Raw genomic sequence first — 24,831 nt, forward strand, 5'->3', positions numbered from 1 at the left:
TTGAACCCGAACAAATGCACCTTTGGAGTAAGATCCGGTAAACTCTTGGGATTTATTGTCAGTGGTAAAGGAATTGAGGTTGACCCGGCTAAGGTGAGAGCTATTCAAGAAATGCCAGTTCCACGTACAGATAAAGAAGTCAGGGGTTTCTTGGGACGTTTGAATTACATTGCCCGGTTTATCTCCCATTTGACCGCTACCTGCAAACCCATCTTCAAACTACTGAGGAAGAATCAAGAGATGATATGGAATGACGAATGTCAAGAAGCTTTTGACAAAATCAAGAAGTATCTCCAGGAACCTCCAATTCTGATACCACCGGTTGAAGGAAGACCTCTAATCATGTATTTGACCGTGTTAGAAAATTCAATGGGGTGTGTGTTGGGGCAACATGACGAGTCTGGTCGAAAAGAGCATGCCATATACTACCTTAGCAAAAAGTTTACCGACTGTGAAACAAGATACTCACTGCTCGAGAGAACTTGCTGTGCTTTGGCCTGGGCTGCTCGCCGACTAAGACAGTATATGTTGAATCATACCACTTTGTTGATTTCTAAGATGGATCCCATCAAATACATATTTGAGAAACCTGCCCTCTCCGGAAGAATAGCGAGATGGCAGATGATTTTAACAGAGTATGATATCCAGTATACTACCCAGAAAGCAATCAAAGGAAGCGTGCTGGCCGATCATTTGGCTCATCAGGCGGTGGATGATTACCAATCTATGAATTTTGAGTTCCCAGATGAGGATGTCATGCTTGTTACTGATTATGAAGAACCTGGAGCGGATGAAGGACCCGAACTAGGATCCCGATGGACTATGGTTTTCGATGGATCTTCTAATGCGTTGGGCAATGGTGTTGGTGTTGTAATCGTTTCCCCCAAGGGTTGTCACACGCCTTTCACTGCTAGACTATGTTTCGATTGTACCAATAATATGGCCGAGTATGAAGCATGTATTTTGGGACTCAGAGCTGCTATAGACCTGAGAATCAAGTTTTTAAGCGTATACGGAGACTCAGCATTAGTAATCAGTCAGATCAAAGGAGAATGGGACACTAAACATCCGAATCTCATCCCTTATCGAGAGCGGGTGTTGACATTAATCCCATATGTCATACCCCAAAATTTGCCCGTTGATATTACAAAGCATTTTCCAAGACCCTCTGACTCGATCTGCAAGGCACTGATATCAAATGGACAAAAGCCCAGCTCACAACAGGCCTAATCCAAAGTGGCCCAAAATAGCTTGCTCGCTAGGCGAGCAATTCCTTCGCCTAGCGAATATCTCAGCATGCCACTCGCCCAGCGAAGCACCAGGTCCAGAAAAAGCCCAGACCTAGCTTGCTCGCTAGGCGAGCAATTCCTTCGCCTAGCGAAGCTTGCGAAAATTTGAAGTTTTGGACCTCATTTTAAGCCCATTAGGTCACCACCACTACCACTATAAATACCAGCTCCTCTGCCACGAAAAAGAAGAACAGACGGACGGACGAACACACACACAGACCCAGAGGGAGAAACACTGAAACCCTGCTGATCCAGAGAATTCGGAAGACGGAAACCCTGAAGGCCGATCACCCGCTCCGAAGCTACCGCCGCCCAACTCAATCCGGCTCGCCAATTCAAGGTTGCAATTCGATTGCAAACAGGTTTGCATCACTATTATCGCTTTATTTTCTTAATTTGCATGTGATTATCACTTTATGTTCTTATTTTGCATGTGGTACCGCTTTAGGTTCTTAATCTGCATGTGATTATCACTTTATGTTCTTATTTTGCATGTGGTACCGCTTTAGATTCTTAATCTGCATGTGATATCGCTTTGTGTTCTCATTTGGCATGTGGTACCGCTTCATGTTCTTAACTTGTGGATGATATTATAATTGAATTCATAAACATATTTGAAGTTTTGCATGTGAATTTAAGTGTGCCTGAATATTGTGAATGCTGAACCATGTAATTATGTGTTGGATGCCATAAGCCATGCCGCAGGTTGAGGTCATACTGTTCTCAAATTCCAAACCCGTGGTCGCTCGCTAGCTCATCGCTAGGCGAGCCTGCAGCGAGCCTTCGCTGAGCCTTCGCTAGGCGAAGCAGAGGCGAACGGGACAGTGGCTGTTTTGTCTCTTTGTTGTCCATTTTATGTTCATCTAATCATGATTCTGCATTATTTGGCTTAAATTTCTGACTGTTATATTTATTTTATGGGGCAATTTCCAATTGTATTTTGCCTCAATGCTCTAATCCGTGTGTTGCATGATGTAAAGGCTAGCATACTTCCAAAGAAATAACCGGCTAGGCATGCCGCTTTAGGTGTGGACATTCTTGAGGAGATGGCTTTTGGATGACCTAAGTTTAATATGGAGATTCATCTTGAATCACCAAGCTTGATTTTTAATGTATTGATTTCATTGATTTCCTGTGGACCTAATTACCTAACTGATTACGGCTATTTAATTAATTGTTAAAATCCGGACTTTAAATAAATGATATCGGACCTCTCTTTATTACCCCACGATTACGTAATACGGTCATGTCCCGCGAATATGGGGATATCCTTAGCAAAGACCCTTCGGTTAAATCATCATAGTCCCTCGGATGTTGCCTTCGAAAATACGATTTTGTCCCTCGATGACCCTTCGGTGTAGCCTACGGTTAAATGATGATCGTCCCTTCGAATGCTAAGGTATCCTCACTACTGTTGCCTTCAATGACCTATCAATGACCCTACGATGACCCTTCTACATCCCAAGGATAAGATTACTTACTTCTCAATAGTAAGGACAGTTTTACCCTCATAAGGATAAGAAATGCCCATAACGACCTCAGGAAGGTATAACTCTCAATTACTGGATCATAACCTAAAACATTTTCCACCCCTCACACTTTACACTTTACAAATCCTAGAAAATCACCACTTGGTATACATTCATACTAGAATCATTACCGAGTTACATTTTTCTAAACCATTTTCAAAATCAAATGAGATAAATACTTTGTATACATTCATACGAGAATCATTACAAAGTTAAACTCTCTTTCAAACATTTTTTAAGCAATTCACCGACACTTTTCAGACAAAAATATAAGTGATCCAGTAATTAAGAGCCCATGGATAACCATGGATACAAAGGGTGCTAACACCTTCCCTTTGTATAATGTACCTCCCGAACCCAAAATCTATTGAGGTCTTTCCTGTTCTTTTCCACCTTTCCTTATTGGATAAAAGAAAAGTCGGTGGCGACTCTTGCTATCCGCGACATTGCGATAAAAAGCAAAACACCCCAAGTCAGTTCACCGTATGACACCATACTTTGAAGAGATTACATTCGAACATATCCCACGAGAAGAGAATCAGTTGGCAGACGCCTTGGCCATCATGTCATCTATGTTCAGAGTCAGATGGGACAATGAAGCTCCCAAGATCACCATTGAACGGTTAGATGAACCAGCGTATTGTTATGAACTTAACGTTGATGGAGTAGAGGAGAAACCTTGGTTCCACGAAGTAAAAAGATATTTGGAAACTCAGGAATACCCTGAAGAGGCATCTATCAATGACAGAAAATTTCTGAGGAAGTTCTCCGCTAAATTCTTTTTGAGTAATGGATTATTATACAAACGTAATCATGATTCGACTTTGCTTCGCTGTGTGGATAAAAAGGAAGCAGAAAAGATTATGGAAGACATGCATGATGGTATTTTTGGGACTCATTCTAGTGGGCATACGATGGCCAAGAAGATTCTGAGATCAGGGTATTATTGGTCTACCATGGAAGCTGATTGCCATCATCACTCCAGAACCTGTCACAAGTGCCAGATATATGCGGATAAAGTACATGTGCCTCCTGCTCCATTGAACGTGTTGACAACACCTTGGCCCTTTGCAATGTGGGGCATTGATATGATTGGAGAGATTAAACCTACTGCTTCTAACGGGCATCGTTTCATCCTTGTTGCTATTGATTACTTTACAAAGTGGGTAGAGGCCGCCTCATTCGCTTCTGTCACCAAGAATGTGGTGGCACGATTCATCAAGAATAATCTCATTTGTCGATATGGCATCCCTGAAAGAATTATTACTGACAATGGTACTAATTTGAACAACAAGATGATTACTGAACTCTGCACGCAGTTCAAAATAAAACACCATAACTCTTCTCCGTACCGGCCAAAGATGAACGGTGTCGTGGAGGCTGCTAATAAGAATATCAAGAAGATCATACAAAAGATGACGGTGACGTACAAAGACTGGCATGAGATGTTACCGTTTGCTCTTCACGGTTATCGCACTTCAGTACGCACTTCTACAAGAGTAACTCCTTTCTCTTTAGTCTACGGAATGGAAGTCGTTTTACCAGTGGAAGTCCAGATTCCCTCTCTAAGAATCATAAAAGAGGCGGGCTTAGATGAAGATGAATGGATTCAGACTCGACTCGACCAGATAAACTTGATCGATGAGAAGAGACTTGCGGCTGTGTGCCATGGACAGATATATCAGAAGCGCATGACCCAGGCATTTAACAAAAGAGTCAAGAGACAGGTATATCGAATTGGCGATTTAGTAATAAAGCGTATCATTCTACCACAGGGTGATCCCAGAGGCAAATGGATTCCCACGTACGAAGGGCCGTTTGTAGTTAAGAAGGTATTCTCTGGTGGAGCCATGATACTAGCTACAATGGACGGCGAAGACTTCCCGCATCCCGTGAACGCATACATAGTCAAAAAATACTACGCATAAAAGAGACCTGCTAGGTCGACGTACCTAGGCAAAAGTAAGGGCATCCCGACAAACCAAAAAGGTTCGGGCAAAAATTAGGGATAAACATAAAAAAATGTGCACCCGGCAAGTCGAAAACCTGAAAAGGCGGCTTAGGCAAAAAGGGGTATCCTGGTGGATTGAAAACCTAAAAAGGCGGTCCAGGCAAAAATTAGGGATCAAAGCGTATGACTATGTCCCGTTCTCAGACAGCTTCATCCAAGTTCAAAGGACTGAACAAGCTAATCACTTCTATCCGACAGCAGGAAATGAGAGGCTTGAAGACATAATGGCAGTAGGGGAATTAAAGTCAATAGGACGTTTTCGGCATAGCTTTCTCTTTGTTTTCTTGACAATTTCCTCTTACTAGGATTTCTGTCTCCTTGTACACAAATTGCCTGTTTATAGGCCCTCTTTCGAAATCAATATAATTTTAGTTTCAAAAAAAATGCTTTTGTTTTACTTTCTCTGTTTTGTTTGCATAAGCGTCCATTGATTTAATTCGAATTAATATATGCATTTGGATATGATCGATGTTTACCAAAAATGCGTGCATAAAATAGAAATAGCGATTACTACTAGACTTCAGGATCGAGGAGAAGGTCTAATCATGCTTTCCAATGAATCCGTTGCTAATCCTATCCCCCAGCAAAGCCAGTCATTCCCAGAAGAGAGTGGCATTACTAGACAAATGGGTCATCTCTTCCACCCCCAGCCAGGCTTCTGTTGAACATTTCTACCATCAGACAGAAATCAAGCATCCCCGGCTAAGAAAGGGTCATCGATACCAGTATCTCCCAACCAGAAGATTGAGATTTGTTTTCCCCAGTAGAGTCCTCTGGAAGAACTTTTCGGATGCATAATTCATTCATTACATCATTTCACAGCATACGCATGCATACATCGTTCGCAGTTATTTTCGAAAGCATAAAACATCTCATGCATCATGACATGGCATGAAGCTAACTTTATTTTTCAGGTTAATTATTCCCCTGATACAGTCAAAACAAAGGTCCATTCAGACGGACATCCTCATCAATTACGTTCAGGATTCAACTACATCTTTCAGATATACTCCATGTCAACATTCATTCTAACATCCTCCTAACGATGGCATCTATAAGCCCATCCCATACATTTATTGCAAATACAACATATACAAATACTATCAGATATAGCCTAGCGTACGGTTCATTCTGATTCAGCTCAACATATGACTCTTTCAACTCAGATGCGATCTAACGTACGATCCATTCCGACCTTCAACAACTCCAATACGGTCTAGCATACGACCCATTTGGACCTTCAAGGCCTCAAATGCTACCTAGCATACGGTACATTCTGAAGTGTAGTCTGGCGTATGACTACCCCCTTCATCATCAGGTACAGCCTAACGGACGACTCAGTCTACAACTCAGATACGATCTAGCATACGATCCATTCTGATCCTTCACCCCCAGTAACGATACAGCCTAACGGACGGCTCGTTCCGCAACTCAGATACGATCTAGCGTACGATCCATTCTGATCCTTTATCCCCAGCAGTGTATGACTCATTTGAATTCTTATCTCATTCGGCACAACATATTACTCCTCCAACAATACGGTCTAGCGTACGACCCATTCGGATCTTCATTCCTCAGATACTACCTAGCGTACGGTACATCCCGAGGTGTAGTCTAGCGTACGACTACTTTTCGTCAGATACATCCTAATAGACGACCCATTCTGCAACTCAGATACGATCTAGCGTATGATCCATTCTGATCTGTTATCCCCAGCGGCGTATGACCCATTCTAACTCCCCAGTGAAGTCGACGGCCTAATGAATGACTCACTATACGGTCTAGCGTATGACCCAGTGACACCTATGACTTCAGATATCTTCTAACGTACGACGTACTCTGAAGCTCTCATCATCAAACTTCCTAGATGGCATCTTTAAACCCATCTCCATCAAGACTAACTAATTGAAAAGTGCAAATTTTTGGGGCATCCTAAGTGTTCAATAATCTTCCACCTCCAGACCACGAATGACGTACATACCATTCTGACTCTCTCGGTTCAAGAATATTGAACAGGGGCAGCTGTCATACCCCAAAATTTGCCCATTAATATTTCAAGACATTCTTCAGGGCACTCCGACTCATTTTTATGACATTGATCTTAAAGGAACAAAGGCCCAGCTCACGAGTGGCCCAATCCAGAAAATGGCCCAAACTGGCCTGCTCGCTAGGCGAGCAAATCCTTCGCCTAGCGAACGTTCGCTGCACGCTCGCCTAGCGAACGTTCGCTACACGCTCGCCTAGCGAAGCTGGCAGATAACAGAAAATTCTGGGCTTCACTCTGAGCCCATTAGGTCATGAAAAAAGGCATTATAAATACCACAACTCCAGTCAGAAAAAGAGAGGACGAAAAAGGACGAAAGGAGAACCCTAGCAAGCAAACCCTAGCGCTCACAGACGGAAAACCCTGGAGGCTAACCCTGAGAATTCCGAGTAACCCTAAAGGAAATCCTGAAGGAAAAGCCGGCGGTAGCAAGGTCACTTCCGCTCAATTCGATCTGATCGGCCAATTCAAGGTTACAATTCGATTACAAACAGGTTGGCATTGCTATTACTACCTTATGTTCTTAATTTGCACATGGTATCATGATTGAATTTATGAAACTATCTTAAGTTTTACATATGAATTTAAGTATGCATGAACATCTGAATGTCTAACCACATAATCTCTGTAATGAATGCTATAAGGTGTGAAGCTTGATGCCATTATATCGTTATTAAAACCGGAATCCGCAGCCGCTCGCTAGCACATCGCTAAGCGAGCATGCAACGAGTGTTCACTAAGACTTCGCTAGGCGAAGCAGGAGCGAACGTGACAGCAGCCGACTTTTCTGTTCTGACTTTTGCCCACCTGTCATGTTTTTATCATAGCCATGCATTGTTTATCTGACCCTACTGCTGTTCTGGTTTCTTTTGTGGTGTAGTTCTCGATTGCACCCTGATTTGGTATTCTGACATGTTTGCTGAGTTTTGCAAAGGTTCACACATCGCCGAGAAAGCTAGCTAGATAGGTATTCCACTTTATTTGTGGGATGCCCTTTGTGGAGTTTCACCCTAAATTACCTAATTAATTTTAATGTATTAATTTTAATGTGGAGACCCACCCTCAATTACTTAGCTGATTTTAATGTATTGATTTTAATGTGGAGATTCATCCTAATTGCCTAATTGATTGTAAAATACGGCCTTTAAATATGTGATCTTGGACCTCTCTTTGCTGCCCTACGGTATTACGGTATAACGGTCGTGTCCCGCGAATGTAGGGATACACTTAGCAAAGACCCTTCGGTTAAATCATCATAAAATAAATCATGGTCCCTCGGATGTTGCCTTCGAAAATACGATTTTGTCCCTCGATGACCCTTCGGTGTAGCCTACGGTTAAATGATGATCGTCCCTTCGAATGCTAAGGTATCCTTACAACTGTTGCCTTCAATGACCTATCGATGACCCTACAATGACCCTTTTATATCCAAAGGATAAAACTACTTACTTCTCAATAGTAAGGACAGTTTTACCCTCATAAGGATAGGAAATGCCCATAACGACCTTAGGAAGGTATAACTCTCAATTACTGGATCATAACCTAAAACATTTTCCACCCCTCACACTTTGCAAGTCCTAGAAAATCACCACTTGGTATACATTCATACTAGAATCATTACCAAGTTATATTTTTCTAAACTGTTTTTCAAAATCAAACGAGATAGATACTTTGTATACATTCATACGAGAATCATTACAAAGTTAAACTCTCTTTTCGAAACATTTTTAAACAATTCACCAACACTTTTCAGACAAAAATATAAGTGATCCAGCAATTAAGAGCCCATGGATAACCATGGATACAAAGGGTGCTAATACCTTCCCTTTGTATAATGTACCTCCCGAACCCAAAATCTATTGAGGTCTTTCCTGTTCTTTTCCACCTTTCCTTATTGGATAAAAGAAAAGTCGGTGGCGACTCTTGCTATCCGCGACATTGCGATAAAAAGCAAAATACCCCAAGTCAGTTCACCGTATGACAGCGTGGGACTCATATTCTTTATCCTATAAAGACACTTTTTATCCCACGGGGACCTAATTTGGTTCTCTTAGGATCCATATTTTTATAGTAGGCTACACACCCTCATACTATGAAGTAACCAATATTTGGTGCTCTACCTTTCCATAACTCATATGGGGAAACGCCGGTTTTCTTCAAAGGAATTCTGTTAATTATGTGGCAAGCGGTTAGTAAGGCCTCACGCCACAAATTAAATGACAATTTGGAATGTATTAATATGACATTCATCATCTCTTGATATGTTCGATTTTTCCTCTCGGCTACACCATTTTGTTGTGGTGTGCGAGGTGCAAAGCATTCATGTATAATGTCATGTTATTCACAAAATGTATCAAATTCAATAGAAAAATATTCGTCGCCCCTATCACTCCTAAGAACTTTGATTTTTTTATTTAATTGATTTTTTACTTCTGCTTTATAAATTTTAAAGGTATTAAAAGCATCATCTATATGCCTTAAAAGATATACATATGTGAACCTAGAAGAATCATCGATGGATGTGATGAAATATATATTTTCCCCACGGATTAACATGCCATTAAATTCGCACAAATCTGAATGTACAAGATCAATGAGATTTGTATGTCTTTCAACACTTTTGAAAGGTTTCTTAATCATCTTTGATTTAACGTATAATTCAAATTTTTTGAAATTATTTATATTACATGAGATCAAACCAGATTTAATTAGTCTCTTCATAGAACTAATACCGTTATGTGCTAATCAATTATTCCATAAAGAAACTGACTCAAGCATGTAAGCAGAATTAGAAATTTCATTATTAATATTGTCGGTAGTACATAGTTTGATCATTCCCTCAACGGGATATCCTTTTCCTATAAATACACCATTACGAGTCAAAATAAGTTTGCCCGATTCATGTACATATTTAATTTCCAGTTTATCCAACAAATCCCCACTAACAAGATTCTTATTCATATCTGGGACATGAAGCACATTAACAAGAGTGACTTTCTTTCCGAAAGTGAAGTTTAGTTTGACAGATCCGGTTCCAACAACTTTAGATCGTACTTCATTTCCCATTTGTACTTCCTGTCCATCATTGGCCTCAGAATAGGTTTTAAAAACAGCCATGTCATAAGAGACATGCATTGTATCACATGTGTCATACCAACATCCTTGCACTTTGCCTTTGATTGCCATTATTTCGCTCACCGTAGAGATTATGTCATCATTTGCATAAACAACATTGATCTCATTTTTTTATTTATTTTTCCTGCAATCTCGAGCATAGTGTCCGGGTTTTCCACACACAAAAGAACCTTTTTTCGGACCTTTAGGACCGCCATAATGTTTGAACGTTTTATGTTCTTTTTTAGGTCCAAGATGACTCTTCATGCCATCATGTTTCCTTTTTTTCCTTTGTTGGTTACAACATTGGCTTTGGAAAGAACAATAGATTCTGATTTCTCTCTTTCCTTCGATTCCTCCTCGATTTGAAGGTGTTTCTGGATTTTCTCTAGAGAGAAGTCCTTAGAACTGTGCAACAATTTCTTTCTATAGCCTTTCCACGAAGTTGATAATTTTGCAATGATTGCGGCAACTTGAAAGGTTTCAGGAATGTCTATTTTCACGACTTTGATTTTATTCACGAGAACCTGTAACTCTTGCACTTGGGGAAGAATGGGCTTGGAATCTATAAATTTAAAATCAAAGTATTTAGACATTAAGAACTTCTTCGTACCTTCCTCTTCAGCCTTGAATTTAAACTCGAGAGCCTTCCATATTTTTGTCGCAGACTGAGTATCCGTATATAGGTCGTAGAGACGATTAGACAGCATATTCAGAATATGACCACATCATAACAATTCGTCCTTCTTACGTTTCTTGCGCTCCTTCTTGAGTTCTTCAGAGTCATCTTCGGTCGGTTCAGGAATTAGTGTTAAGTCATGATCTAAGACATAGTGATCCTTCAGAGCGTTAAGTAGGAATGTCATCTTATCTTGCCGTTTGGTGAAATTGGTTCCATCAAAGCGATCCAACTTGACGAGTTCATGGTTCATAACTTTGATGCTTGAAACTGTAGCGTCAGAAGCCATTATACTAATACTTTTAAGATTGTTAGAAATATCGACAAAGTTGAATGGATCCAGAACTGAATCTTGAATGGAGTCACCTTCCTTAAAAGTATTTCAAGCACTCTCTTTATGTCTTAGAGTTGGAAACAGGAATACCCAGGACAATTCATCCTTATATCGAATTTGTGCAAGACCAACGAAAACTTGATTTGTAGCGAAGAATGTTTGGAATTTGTGCAAGAGGATGTTCGGTTTTGTTATGATGATTTTATGAATTCAGAGTGATGTATTTATAGGTCATGCATGTGTTGTTTCACAAGGTTGCGACTCTTGATGAAACAACACCTTTTAAGTGAAAGTTGCATTGTTTCCAATCATTGTCTATCTTCATTCCGCAATAACATTTCATGAAGTGTTGCTTCTGTTTGAATTCAAAATTCAAATGCATGCATCGACCAAAAAGAGAGCAATATTGAGGTCGGTCGAAGGCCGGCTGCCGCCCGTCGGAGCGCCACTGGCGCTGCCTCATAACGCCGTGAGTTCCTGCTTGCTCTGATGCGTCGTGCCTAAGTACTCAAGTGTTGCCAAAAGCTGCCTCTACGCCCACACCCTTAGACCCGGTCCCAGAGCCGGTGTCGTCGCTGGCGACACCGGCGAGAGGTGTATGGATGAGACATGTTGCATAATGCTTGAGACCACCATATTTGTCCATTTGACACTTTATCCTCTTTTTGTACTTTTGTTGAGTTATTGTTATTAACTCTTTATAAAGGGTTTTAATGTGAGTAAAACATCCAATGTGAGACTATTTCCCTTTCATTAATTAACATTTACTTCATTTCACTTTTCTTATCATTTTGGAACACACATACATTAAATAAATGTTCATGAATTTATAACAATATTTATTTTCAATGTTGGTCGAGATGGTCAGGTAGAAACCTCAGACCGGCATACATAGATCGACCACTGATATCAGACGAATGAGTTCTTTAACAGTTAAGAGGCAGACTAAAGGTCAGAAACTATTACAGAACGATTAATAAATCAATTACATATCACTAATGATCATAAACGATTACATGTACTTATTAAGCCAGTTACAAATAGTTAAATAAACGGTTACATTTATTATGGCCATAAAAGCCTATTTATCGTGACTATTCAATAGGAACGGAGAGACGGACAACATATATAGGTCTTGAGACCAACAAAAGAGGGGGAAATGAGTAACATGAGAATAAAGATTATTGGGTGAGAGCAACAAAAGACCAATCAATTTGTAAGATTCGGTGATTCCAAAAACAAAGCCGATCACCTCATCCCCCTATACCAATCACAAACACATTAACCAATCATTTTAGGCTCTTCTTGACTAATAACAAGAATGTCAACCTTTTAATGTTTTAGCAACAACATTTGATTTGACGCTCATCGTTGGGGTTTTGATAAAAACTTTCCAAACCACACAATCAAACCTAAACAAGTGTTGTATGTAGCAGATTAATTTCCAAATTCAATTTGATACTCAGGTACAACCTTTCCAAAATCTCCATGAGATTACTGTGTCACCCACAGCGTGGCGATTCACGTAGAAATCAATATCCTGAAATTGTTTCTCGGATGCATATCATAACATCGTAATACTTGGAATGGATAGGAGAAGGAAAAATATAGATGATCTTATAGGAGATTCCAACGATGACTTGGAGCATCACAGGAACGCCGTGAATACATCAATTATGAATTTCACCTGATGGGAGGTCGGAATACTGAAAATGCTCTGGTCGAACATCGGGTTCTGAGTGTATTGTTGCTAAAATCCCGATGTTCTAACTGTCTGAATGCGTAAACTTGGACATTGAGGAGGTATGCTGACCATGTCGCCACAACAACTATTAGATGACTGCCATGAGCAATCATCATCGGAAGAAGATGTTGTGAACTTCTCTACACTGTCAAATTTGTCGTCAACAGGATCTCATTGCATCTGGCAACCACAGTGGAGTCTCAAAACAGAGCAATCATCATCAACGTTATTATTTCAGTCAAGTTTGTCCCAAGATGTATTCTATTCGGGTTTGTATTAGTTAAAATATGAATAAAAAACATAATGAGATTGGCTGACTGCTTACTTGAATGATGATCTGCATCAATTTAGTCTTTGAGTACTAATATCAGAAGAACAATATTATTATGTTCGGTGTGATTGCACCAAGTCTCTTGATTTTGTGGGTACAATGTACTATGAGCTTTATCAGCTGTGTAACTAGAACAACATCTCCGATCAAGAAACGAAATATAACTCAGCAACTCGGTTTGGATACAAAGAAGCAGCAAGGCCCGACAATACCGACCAAACTCCGTGTACCAGACTGCTCTAGCATTCATTCGGAATAAAGGACTGATGCATTGGGTTGTACTTAATTGTTGAGTTCGTGAAGTTAACATAAACCTCATGCATGCTGTCTATTTAAAATGTTTGTTCTAATGATTGGTCTGTCGATTGTAGATTACATGTACTATGCAGGAACATATTATCCTATTAGTTATATTAAAAGCAAAGCTAATGCAAAGGTTCCGACGATTATTATACTCTGGGATTCCTCCATTAATGCCGACAATAACAGTTGCATCCTGAACATTCGCAGAGAGCAATATTCAACCGTATGGACATGGCTTCCTAGGAGGAAAAGCGATTGGAAAATTCCTTAGTAAAACAATACCAACTGATATCGTACCAGAAGCAGCTTACCGCATTGTTGTCATGTTTGACTGATTTCGGCATTAGTCTTAAAATAACTAATGGAACTGTACCAGGACGGTAATAAGTTATTGACAAATCTATTACAACCAGTTTCATTCTCCATAGGTTTAGCTATGATCGAGTTATAGTATAACTTCTGGAGTGACTATGGAAGGCGGTCAAGCTGGAGACAAAGAGATCAACGCGATGAAAGATAAGTTGTTTTCGAGCTTTGTGTTGATTAAGTTATTTTCCAACCTACTGAACATGCTGTTGGGATGTTTGGAAAATATTTTCATTTCTTGTGCTGAAAATGGATGTTTGCAGGTTTCCAAGGAATGAACCTTCAAAAGAGAGAGGTAGGTGGTGAAACTGTTTGGACCTTGAATAGTAATGAATCAGATGATAATGCCATGGAAGAATATTTTACTGTGGAATTAGATGGATTACGTTCTCTATCATCACCCGATTGGTCTATGATCAACAATTTATAATGACTTCTTTCGTCAAGCCACAAAGCGTCCACGAAAGATCTAAACACATTAAGCCATCTCATAGATGTAAAAAGAAGAGCTGAAGAAATTAACTTTTAGTCCATAAATCGGTAACACATTAGGATGAATATATGAAATTATTGTCGGATATGGCGAGATAACCTCTCGGTCATTTGTAACTAGTCCAAAATTTACATTAGGCAAATGAATGTCACTCATTTTTCCTGTCGGGGCAGGAGGCATATCCTATTTTCTAAACTTTTAAAATTATATAGGATAGTTGTTGGAATAAAGATCAGACATAAATTTACCCTCCAATAAAAGCGGGGACCGAGAACGACGAAAACCTCCACAAGGGAAAAATTAGCCATGTAAAAATAAACCTCTGGCTGGACTAAGTTAATATACCCCTGTCCTAACTAAAGTCCAAACAACTTAACGCCTCTGGCATAATCGGTTGTGGTCGGGTAACATTTAATAAAACCTCTGCCCTAACTGAAGTCCAAGCAACTTGAAACCTCTGGCATAGTCGTCTGCGGCTGGGTAAAGTTTAATAAAACCTCTGTCCTAACTGAAGTCCAAGCAACTTGAAGCCTTTGGCATAATCGGCTATGGTCGGGTCATACAAAATAAAAGCCTCTGACCTCCATTTGACGTCAACCCCCATGGGGCTCTGAATGTCAGCCATGCAAAATAAAAGCCCCTGACCTCCATTTGACGTCAATTCCCATTGGACTATGAATGTCGATCATGCAAAATAACAACTTCTAATCTCCATTTGACGTCAACCGCCATGGGGCTCTGAATGTCGGTCATGCAAAATAAAAGCCCCTGACCTCCATTTGACGTCAATTCCCATTGGGCTATGTCATGCAAAATAACAGCTTCTAACCTCCATTTGACGTCAACCCCCATGAGGCTCTGAACGTCGATCATGCAAAATAAAAACCTTAGACATTCATTTGACGTCAATCCCCATGGAACTCTGAATGTTGGTCATGCAAAATAAAAGTCTCTGACCTCCATTTGACGTCAATCCCCATGGGACTCTAAACATCAGACAGGTTAGCAAAGCCCATATCCTTTTAAAAAATACCAAATCAACATACTTCAGGTCAGGTAAAGATAATGGCCTTAGGACCTTCAAGGATGTATTATGATATATGCGTCTAATCGAAATATTTGATCATAAGATTCAAACTCTTGCTTATTTTTAAATTGGTTGCCAACATCTATCGCCTTCACGAAACCACCTTGAACATTCGGAAAAACAACTTGTTTTGGTAAAACATCGGGGTGCACCATATCTAATGAAAACAATTACAACATAACAACATATAAGTGACATTGCTGAAAACAGAACCGGAAACTGAACACAAACTAGTTCTGGAGATGCATCTTCGGACTGGTTCATACACGTTCCAGAATACATTTTCGAACACAACGCTCTTTTTTTCCAGCAAAAAAGCTTGATTAATGTGAGCAATGCAAAGGGAAATGAAGGATCTTTATCTGAAATTATATATTCTTTTGCTCCCTATAATGTGATGAACCAAAAAAAATGAAAATTTGGAGTGAAAAAATGGATTGAGAATAAAATGTTTTTTGGTGAAGGGTTTGATTGAAAAACAACTATGACAATAATGGTTGTGTGATCATGCAGCTGTTTCTTTTATCAGATAATTCCGGAGATGCATCTTCGAAAATATCTGACATGCAAAGGTGATAGATAATTTCAAAATCCCGTTCATAATTCCGGAAATGCATCTCCGGAATTTCTACTGAACTGATTAATAAATAAGATATTTCTTAAAATGTTACAGAGATGTATCTCCGAAATAAAAATAACCAAATTTATAGGGCGTCTCTCAAAATGACCTTTGTTGAGTAAGTAAGAGGTGCGTCCGGAGATGTATCTCCGGAAATATTAATCACTTTTTAAAATTCACGTGGTGTAATAAAAACATATAAGAAATGTTAAAAAATGTTCTTTTGTTTAAAGGAGGACCTATATATTTTGAGGCTCGTCTATATTTAAAATTTTGAACTTTCTGTATTTTTAGGATTTTAAAAGTTAGGCCCTGACTTCTATCTAAATTGATTTGCAGTACTTGTTGATTTAAGAAAGTCAAACTCTTGTATGTCTAAGCATTTACTATACTCTATCTAATAAACACAGGTCAAACATATGGTGGTTCTGTAATTGTTTTATGGTTTCCGTTGACTCCTTCACGTACGACCTGGTTTCACCACATGGTGGTAATCAACTTATAAGTTATAACTAAACAAAATTTAAATCGTTTTGATATACTTCTTCATTGGCATAAATATCTAGATATAATATAAGTATTTTTTGAGCAGTTACATAAATAAATAGTTACAGGGTTTGAATTTAAAATTGCATGTAAAATATGTTACAATAGTTAAAAACTTCATTTGTGCATATTAATTAATGTTTCTTCTCCATTTTCAACTTATTAACACGTGTGTAAGAATTTTTTTACCAAAAAAGAAGTATATGAAGTATTTCTTGCCAAAAAACCTAACTTAGGTTTACATAATCGATTCAACCACACTGATTTAGACCACCCACTAACTAATATTATGTCATGCATGCAATCTATATGAAATTAAAGGCAAACTATGTTTGATCTATGAACCTTCGTTCTTCAATAAATATCAACCATCTTTTATTTATTCTACTGATTCAATATATATTCAATTTTGTTGTACGTCTCTTTGTTAAGAGTTTTACATTAGATAATATATGGTCTTAATATATCTTTATAAATGGGGGCAATCCTCACCCTACAAATTGATTTTGCATGATTGAATTAGATCCAACCACATTTTCTAATATGGTATCAAGAGTCTGATTTAAGATTTGGTGGATCACCTCACGCTCCAGATGTCCAGTCGTGAACGTGAGGGTGTGTGTTAAGAGTCTCACATCAGACAATATATGACTTGAACATATCTTTAAAAGTGAGGGAATTTCTCACCCTACAAGCCGGTTTTGTAGGGTTGAGTTAGGTCCAACCACATTTCCTGTTGAGAATGTAGAAAGTGTGAGTAGTGTGGGTAATAGTTCAACATTAGTTGAAAATATGGAGACTTGAGTATTTATAAGTGAGAGAACCCACTCACCTATCACCTTAAGATTTTGAGTGAATATATGGTGTGTCTCTCACAAAGGTGTTGCTCTAAAAGAAGAAGTCTCACATTGTTCAATGCTCCCTAATGAAGAACTCCCCCAACAAGTTTATACGGCTGTAGAAATTGATCCACCAATGCAACTCGATCACTTCTCCTCGTAATAGCAATCATTGAACCTACAAAATAATAAATCATTAAAGAAACCTGAGGTGTGTATGAACATCGTCATTAAGAATTTATCTGTCTAATAAGTGTAAATACTCCAAAATTCAATAGGTTTTTCATTGATTTTTATTATGAATATGAGGTATCAAACCAACAAAAAATATTGACCGGAAGATGAAACCGAAAAGAACAAAAAGGAATAAAAAAATAGAAGATAATGAGAATTTTCATATTATATTCTTTTGATCTTTTCTATCTTTATAAAAATAGGAGAGTTGTTATATATAAAAGAGAGACAAAGAGAATAAAGATTTTGATTAAGTCAAGTCAAAAAACATTGCAAGACCAAGTCAAATCATAAATAATAATAATCATAATAATATTATTTTTTTTATAAAATATTTTATACAATTCTCATTCAAAATTAGGAGATAAAGTTAATTTAAAATTTTTAAAACATATATTAAAATTTACAACAATTCCCCACACATTTCAAAACTTCAAAAATAATAGTAAATTTATTTTCCTGAATTAACATCCTGAATGTGATGCATCAAACAGATAGCAAGTTATATGAACAAACTCTAGAATGATAGTACTTAACACATAGTGAAATTGGTGTAGCAAACTATATGAAGCAAAGACACTTGCCGTATGTTAAAGGTCTAACACCCAAATTACACCCCTACAATTCTTGTTGTTGACCTTGTAGTGTGCTAATAGGCCATGTGCATGGCTGGTTATTTCATGAGTACTATAGATATTTCGCAAAGATCTCATACAAACGGTCCCACTCAATACTCATATAGGTGATTTCATTAAGTGTATGATGCAAGTCATACACTTCATTAAAAACTATATAAGCTTATCCTTTTAGTAATACATTGTCTAACATTTTCTAACTTACACCATAGAAAAAAGGACGCAAGCAAAAATTAATCAAATAATTTTTTGTGTTAGCTGAACTAACCAGTGACTTGTTCTTACCTATATGAATATTTTTCATGGAACATTCAATCACAAATATTAGGTTTCCATCACTTGTTAGTTTCAATTAGCTTAAGCCCAATTCTCCTTGATGTGTTCACAAATTAATTTCTTCCTAGGATTTTGTTAGAGGATCGACTATGATCATTTTGATCTGACTTCGCATAAATAAATGATGATACCTCAATATTGAATAACTATTTTATACACAAATGAGGAAAACATACTATTTCTTCTATCAAAAAATATTGACTTGACTAAGACATCTCTAAATCAGTTAATCTCAAAAATTTATTTACTAAGTCTATAATAATAGACTCGTACTCCATAATGGGTTTATGCAAGTCTCCTTATATGACTATTAGGAGACATCAATATCAATGATTATCAATATAAATCTATTATTTATATATTTACCATCTAAGTCTACTCCAATATTTTTCGAGTGACAACTTTTCATCGAATATAAAATCATGAATATACTCATATATTTATTATTATTAGAAGCATATTTAATTAATAGTATTGTATTAATTTAATCAATGGTTTATCCACTCAAAATACTATTATAATTTATATTATCTCTTCAAATATTTTATATAATTAAAAATTATCATAATTTTTTTTCACAACTCACTAAATATGGTATCTCACAAATATCTTTTGATTCTATCACATGCTCAAAAGATATATACATGCATGCTAAGATTATTTTCAAATACCAACATTTCTATTTCACTTATTTTTCTCATTCATATCATATATGTTTTTCAAAGAATTACTTAATTTGTTTTCAATAAAGTAATTAAGTAATATTATCTTATAATAAAATAAAATATCTCAAATCATTTTATTAATACATTCTCCTAATATAAATATTATATGCCCCCACAATAAACTATATTCTAAGCAAATTAAAAGTGGTCATATCAATATATTATATAATTACATAAAATTTCATCTATAACAATATCTATCTCTCTCTCTCTCTATATATATATATATATATATATATATATATTATATATATATATATATATATATATATATATATATATATATATATATATATATATATATATATATATATATATATATATATATATATATATATATATATATATATATATATATATATATATATATATATATATATTATAATTTATTTATTTGATTTTTAATTGATAGTTGAGTAATGCTGACTCATATTTTTTTGAACAGTAGAAAGTCTTTCAAATAATTCTAAAAATTTAGGACTACTAAAGAAAGCCTTCCACATATTTTTCTAATTCACATTTATAATTTTTTTTATATATATTGCAGTTTATAATTACTAAAGAAAGTCTTCCAAATAATTATGAAAAAGTAGGAAAAACAAAGTGGGATGGATGATTTTAGTACTAAAGTGTTACTTGAAAATTGTATAAATGAGATTCGTAAATGTGGAAAATCAGGAATTGCTTTTAGAAATAATAAATGGAAAGAAATATGTGAATAATACAATAAACGTACTAATAAAAACTATACCCAAAAGTAGTTGAAGAATATGTTGGATAGTTTGAGAACTCATTGGACTACATGGAAACAATTATTGGATAAAGAAACTGGTTTAAGATGGAATCCTCAAAATGAAAAAATTGATGATGATCCTGCATGGTGGAATGCTAAGATAAGGGTTAGTGTTGTAAATATTTTAACTTTTAATTATTGAAAGTTAAGTAGGAGAATTTAGATTGTCTAAACTTTATCTCTTGTTATTGATTATACATGAGAATATGAAATATGCTAAGTTTCGATATCAAGGTTTGAAATTTCGTAATGAATTGAAATTCATATTTGGGGAGATAGTGGCAACTAGTCAATGTGCATGGACTACATCTATGGGAGTACCATTAGAATCTACCAACCAAAATACTACTATAAATGTGGCATACAAAATTATTGATTCTAATTATGAATTTATATTGATGAACTAAGTCCTGAGAGAAACACCCCATCCAAAAATAAAAGGAAGATTTCACCAAACATTGGTGAAAAATCAACAAAGGGTAAGACAAAGTTGGAACAGCACTCACAATGAGAAAAACATTAGAAAGATTAGTTCAAGCCGCGGAAGGCCATAATGAAGTTGAAAAGGTTGAAATTGCGGCACCATCTCATATCAATGGACAATACTTTATTCCCGTTTGTGTTGAAATATTAAAAAGTGCAAAGAAAGAAGGACTTTTAAATGATCAACAATTTAGTTATGCTTTAGATATGCTTAAGGGTGAACAAAATAGAATCCTACTAATATCTTTAAAAGATTCTATGAACGATTTGATAGAGTGGATTCTATACAAGTATGAGTGAAATTCTCTAGTATCCAGTTTAAGATTTAATTTTATGTTTTTATTGACTTTTATGCTTTAAGTTGATATTTAAGTCTTTAGATGTATCATAAAGTATTATATCATTTTAGTTTTTAACGGTTATCCTTTTGCTTAAGACATTTATGCGTTTTAGCTACTTCAATGATATATATTTGCAATTTGTATTGTTCTTGTTTTCAAATTATTTATCAGATGCATTCTAAACAAATCAATAAGCGATCAAGAAAAGTTAAAAAAGACGATGCAAGTTCTATAAAATATATTACAGTGCAATAGCAATTGTATTTGACTATCATATGAGATACTTATTAAAGCAAGGTAATAGATTTCTTTATTATCATGGATGGACTTGGGTTAGAGAAACTCTTAACACCCCAGGTGAAAGTTATAACATGTTTAGGATGACAATTCGCGTTGTATTGAAACTTGAAAAATTACTAGTTAGTAAGGGATGGTTACATCCATCCAAAGAAATGATATCATTGGAGGCTTTGACAATGTTTTTTTGGAGTTGTGCACATAGTGAGACTAATCGAAATATCCAAAATAAATTTGGAAAATCGGGAGAAACTGTAAGTAGGAAGTTTAGTGAAGTTCTAGAAAGTGTATGTTTATTAGCAAAGGAAATTGTCAAGCCTCCTAATTTTAACTTTGTAGAAATTCCATAAAAAATTAGAGACGATAATAGGTATTGGTCTCATTTTCAAGGATGCATAGGTGCTTGTTAGATGCCCAAAAATGCTTATTTGAGCTATCATATGTGGGCATCTTTCACTCTATTTCCTTGCTAAATTGTCAAAACCACCTTTGTTTTAGATGAAATGCATTACATTGATAAACGATCTTGGTACCTTTGATTTGTGTGTTATTGTGCAGGAAGAAGGCATGAAATAATTGAAAATGAAGACACAAGAAAGTTGGCAAAGGAACCAAAGAAATCAAGCATTCATCAGCCTGCTCGCTAGGCGAGGGCTGTGGCGAAGCACTCGCTAGGCGAGCGCCCAGCGAAAAGCTCCAGTAAAATATCAATAAATTCGCTAGGCGAGCTGCTAGCGAAGGTGGTAGCGAGTTCGTTCAGTTTTGGTGAAAAGCGCAGCCAGCACTCACTCGCTAGGCGAGGCTCTAGCGAGTTCCCAGCGAGCATTCCAGTAGCCAAACCTCTCAACCTCGCTGAAGCGAGGGTTGAAGCGTGCCCTTCGCTAGGCGAAGGTTTTGTTCGCTAGGCGAACATGACAGTCTGAGATAGACTGTGTCTCTGGGCGCAGGTGCCTCTTGTGCCTCAATTTGACCCTCGCTAGGCAAGCCATTCTGCTCGCCTAGCGAGCATGACAACCCAGTACAGCTCTATAAGTAGCAAGTGTCACTTTTGAGAGCCATACCTTAGTTTTACCTAATTTTTCCACTTTTGTACTTTCTTAGAGATATTTTACAGCATTGTTCTTAGGATCTTTTATGCCCTAGATTTCATTTCTCTTCATCTAGTAACCATCTTCTACAAAAAGAAGGTGGATTCCCATCCAATCTCGATTATCCGACTTGGATGTTGATCAACATTCTTCCGAAACTTTCCGACCAAGCTACCATGAAAATGAGTAGCTAAGTCATCCATTTGTCAAGGTTAGATGTAGGTGATTACTAGCTTTGTGTGTAAATGTAAGGATCTTCATGTGTCTTTAATGGTGAATATATGATGAAAACTTTGTTTCTATTTAAAACTCTTTGTGTTGGTTTATGATCGAGAGATGTTTACCAACTCTTGACCTAGGTTTTCATCCAATCTTGTTTATTAGCTAGAGATAGTAATGAATGATTTTGTTCACCATAAGGTTGAACCAAAAAGTTGTCATTTTGATAGATTGTGTTCGAGAGAAACAATGGATCAAAATGGGAAAACTCACAATGTGTGTTCGAGAGAAACATATTGGGAGGACTTTGTGAAATGATTTATCATCTAAAGGAGTTTATATGATTGTTGACCGAACAAATACATGCAAAGTGATCATCGAACCCTAACTTTGGCAATATTTCTCATTTATTCAAACCAAAACTTTTACCGCAATTTATTACCTTTTTATGCAAGATAACGTGACAACTAACCAAAACCCTATTGTTACTTAAGCTAAGATTAATACAACCATCGAACGGCGGTGATATCTTACAATCTCTGTGGATACGATAACAAAAACCCGACACGTAAATTTACAACTAACAAAATGGCGCCGTTGCCGGGGATTGTAAATTGATATTGCGAGCATCGCAATGGTTGTTTAAGTTTTAGCTTGTGAATTTTTGACTTGTGCTTGTAATTTGTTTGGTTTAGTGTGCAGCTTACGTTTTATGCGAGGGCAAATCCCTGTGGACGAACTTCTTTTTGATCCCGAGATCGAGAGAACCGCAAGGAGGCTCAATAGCAAAACGAGACGTAGAAGGCAATAGGCTAGACAACGCCAAGAGCAAGGAGAAAGTTCTTCGACCACAAATCCACCACCATTCATACCAAACATGGAGCAACCACCACCACCACCTATTTCTACTCCATGCATAAATAGTCCAAGGAACACCGCTCAGTTTGCCAACCACAAAGGAAGGCAAGCTGAGATGAAAACGGGAACTCTAAATTTATTATATGGAAGTCCATTCACCGGAATGGACCATGAAGACCCATTTGCTTTTCTCACAAAATTTTATGAGATAGCATTGGCTGCCGGAGTGGATCAGGCTCAGGAGCTTCCGTTGTTCAGACGATTATTTCCCCACGCTTTGCTCGGTAAAGCAAAGGATTGGTACCTAGATCAAACACCAGCCGTAATGACAGACTGGAACGTGTTAGAAGAGAAATTCATCGAAAGATTTTTCTCCCATAACCGATTCATGGAATCCAAGACGGCCATCTCGGTGTTTTCACAAGGAACCAGTGAATCATTAAATGAAGCGTGGGAAAGATTCAAGTCCATGCTTCGGAAATGTAAAGGGCATGGATTTGATGAATTGACTCAAATCCATATCTTCAAAAATGGACTTCAACCAAACTGCAAAACGTTGTTGGATGCTACCTCGGGTGGCTCTTTATTGTCAAAAAGTGCCGAAGAAGCCACGAACATCATAAATCGAATGGCTTGAAATGATCTTCAGAGTCAAAGTCGAGGAAACTCTTTGAAGAAGTCGGGAGTGCTTGAGCTAGGGACGAACGATGCCATCCTTGCCCAAAACAAGCTCATCTCACAACAAGTGGAACTCTTAACGCAACAAATTAAAGAGTTAAGAGAACCGTCAAAAGCTAAACAAATAGCTTGTTGTGAACTTTGTAAAGGTGAACATGACACCGGATTTTGTCCACCTCCCGGTTTTGACGAAGTAAACTACATGGCCAATCAACGGGACTATCAACCGAGACAACAACAACAACAACAACCCTATCAACCGCACCCTCAAAATCAACAACAATTCCAAGGGAACCAAGGGTTCCAACCTAGAAGCAACTATTATCATAACCAAGGGTATGTAGGTGGTTCTTCTAGCCGTCAAAACCCTCCCCAAAATCCGTATCAATCTCAACAACCGCCGGTCGTCAATTCTAAGTTAGAAGAGACATTGACGCAATTCATGCAAATGTCAATGGCCAATCAAAAGAGCAATGACGCGGCTATAAAAAATCTCGAGACTCAAGTTGGGCAACTTGCCAAGCAACTCGCGGAACAACAAACCGGTCCTTCCTTTTCGGCAAACACGCAAACAAATCCTAAGGAGCATTGTAAGGCGATCATGACGAGAAGTGGGAGGGAGTTGGGTAGTGAGAATAAAAAAAGAGTCGAGAGTGAACAAAGAGAGAAAGAGAAAGAAATTGAGGAGGAAATATTGGAGGAAAATGTTGATGGTGAAGTAGGAGAGTGGAGTGAGGGTGAAGAAGTTGAAAAGAATAAAAATAATGGTGAAGTTGAAAAGAAAAAAGGTGTGGAGATTGAGAAAAATACAAGTGA

The 24,831-nt window shown here is 37.3% G+C and overlaps 1 pseudogene; it reads left to right on the plus strand.

The window, feature by feature from the left end:
- The first annotated feature begins 13,181 nt into the window (after window positions 1-13,181).
- LOC127112899 (uncharacterized) lies at window positions 13,182-20,834 on the plus strand (annotated as a pseudogene).
- Window positions 20,835-24,831: the final 3,997 nt, after the last annotated feature.

Source organism: Lathyrus oleraceus, chromosome 1, assembly GCF_024323335.1.
Source record: "Lathyrus oleraceus cultivar Zhongwan6 chromosome 1, CAAS_Psat_ZW6_1.0, whole genome shotgun sequence".
NCBI classification, from domain to species: Eukaryota; Viridiplantae; Streptophyta; class Magnoliopsida; order Fabales; family Fabaceae; genus Lathyrus; species Lathyrus oleraceus.